We start from the raw sequence: 2,508 nt of genomic DNA, 5'->3' as shown, positions 1-2,508 counted from the left end.
AGAAAACAATACAAAGAATCAACAATACCAAGAGCTGGTTCTTTGAAAAGTTAAACAAGGTTGACAGACCGCTAGCCCAATTAACCGAAAGAAAGAAAGAGCACCTCCACAAATCAACAAAATCAGAGATGAAAAGGGAAACATCACAACAGACATCAGAGAGATACAGAACATTATAAGGGAATGCATTAAAAACCTATATGCTACTAAATTTGAAAACCTAAAAGAAATGGATGGAGATCTAAAGGCATGGGAACCACCAAAACTAAACCAAGAAGAGATTAGCAGCTTAAACAGACCCATTACACAAAAAGAAATTGAAACAGTAATACAAAACCTCCCGACTAAAAAAAGCCCAGGACCCGATGGATTTACAGCAGATCAACAGTTCAAACTGACCCATAAAATTTAAGGAAATCAAAACAGTAGTACAAAACCTCCCAACTAAAAAAAGCCCAGGCCCCTATGAAGTCAGAGCAGAATTCTACCAGAAATTTTAACAAGAGCTACAAACAATACTACTTAAATATTCAAAAACATCGAAATAAAGGGAGAACTCCCAAAGCCCTTCTATGAAGCCAGAATCACAGGTAACTCAAATGTAAAGATACAACCAAAAAAGAAAACTATAGATCCATATCCTTAACGAACAAGATGCAAAACTTCTCAACAATATATTGCACACATCAGAAAGATCAACCACCATGATCAAGTTGGATTTATCCCAGAGATGCAGGGATGGTTCAATATACGTAAGTCAATAAATGTCATAAATCATATAAATGGGCTCAAAGACAAGAACCACATGGTCATCTCAAAAGATGCAGAGAAGGCCTTTGACAAAATTCAACATGCATTTGTGTTCAAAGTCCTAGAGGGAATTGGACTGGAGGAAACTTACCTCAACATAATTAAAGCCATAAATAACAAATCCACAGCCAACATTATGGGGTGTGCTGGGCGCTAGGTGTGGGGTGCGTGGGTATCTCGGGGCCCCCACGCACACTTGGAAGCGGCGGCCGGTCCCGTGGGCTTCTCCGGGGTGCCCGCGTCCCGTGTCTCTGTCCGCCGCTGTGGTGCTGAAAGTCTGATTCTGCCGGGGCGTTGCCCGGCCGTCCCGCCCTAATTTCACCCGTGCACTTTCCTCAAGATGCGAGATCCACCAGCCGCTGGATCACGCAGGAAAGTGCGAGGCGGCTAAAGCTGGGTATCCGTGAGTTGATGACGGGAGGATAGTGCCTCCCCGGAGAGGCTGGATTGCTGGCAGTAAGACACAGGGCTCAGCTTAGTCCGTGTTACAGCTCTTTATTAAATGACTCTGCTTGGCTTCAGGTCTCAGTGTTTCAGCTCCTAGCTCCTAGTGATCCAGCTCTCTATTATTGAGGGAAGACTAGGATATTTTATACCGTGGGGGTAGTGGTAAAAGCTTTAGCTGATAGGCACTTTGTGAGACACCCTATTTACATATGGAAGTGAACTCCTGCCAGGTTGCCAGACTGGCAGAAAAATCACACAGAAAAGCATGGCATTTCCAGAGCCAGAGGCCATGTTTATGGTAGGGCATTTGTGGTGGTCACTTCAAAAGGTGAGTCAGGAAAATGCTAGGAAAGACACACTGCTGTTAAAAGGAGCCTCTGCATTTTGAACCGAGCCCGTGGGCTGTCCAGACATGGAGAAACTACTACTTTACACAGCAGGGGTCCCCAACAAACATCATTCTAAATGGAGAAAAACTGGAAGCATTCCCATTGAAATCAGGAACCAGAGAAGGCTGTCCACTATCCCCACTTCTCTTTAACATAGTACTTGAAACTCTTGCAAGAGCAATAAGACAAGAGCAGAAAATTAAAAGAGTAATAATTGGAAAAGAAGAGATCAAATTATCCTTTTTTGCAGATGATGTGATATTATATCTAAGGGATGCCAAAAATTCCACCCAAAAACTCCTAGAGATTATTAACACGTTCAGCAAAGTGGCAGGCTACAAAATTAACCTACAAAAGTCTGAAGCCTTTCTATATACCAATAACAAACAATCAGAGAAAGAGCACATAGAAACACTCCCATTCACAATAGCTGTAAAAAAACTAAAATTCCTGACCAAAGGAATTAAAGAGCTGCTCTACAATAAAAATTTTAAGTCTTTAGAGAAAGAAACTGAGGAAGACAGCAGAAGATGGAAGGACCTCCCATGCTCATGGATTGGAAGAATTAATATTGTGAAAATGACCATCCTACCAAAAGTCACATATAGATTCAACACAATGCCAATCAAAATCCCCATGACATTTTTCACAGAATTGGAAAAAACTATCCTAAGATTCATATGGAAGCACAAAAGACCTCGGACAGCCAAAACAACCCTGAGCACTAAGAGCAATGCCAGGGGGATTACTATACCAGATTTCAAGCTGTATTACAGAGCTATAGTCATAAAAACAACATGGTACTGGCACAAAAATAGACCCATAGACCAATGGAACAAAATTGAAGACCCAAATAGCAAAT

The sequence above is a fragment of the Nannospalax galili genome, unplaced genomic scaffold (genome assembly GCF_000622305.1).
Source record: "Nannospalax galili isolate Female #2095 unplaced genomic scaffold, S.galili_v1.0 scaffold475, whole genome shotgun sequence".
NCBI classification, from domain to species: domain Eukaryota; kingdom Metazoa; phylum Chordata; class Mammalia; order Rodentia; family Spalacidae; genus Nannospalax; species Nannospalax galili.
This window is presented reverse-complemented; position numbering follows the sequence as displayed.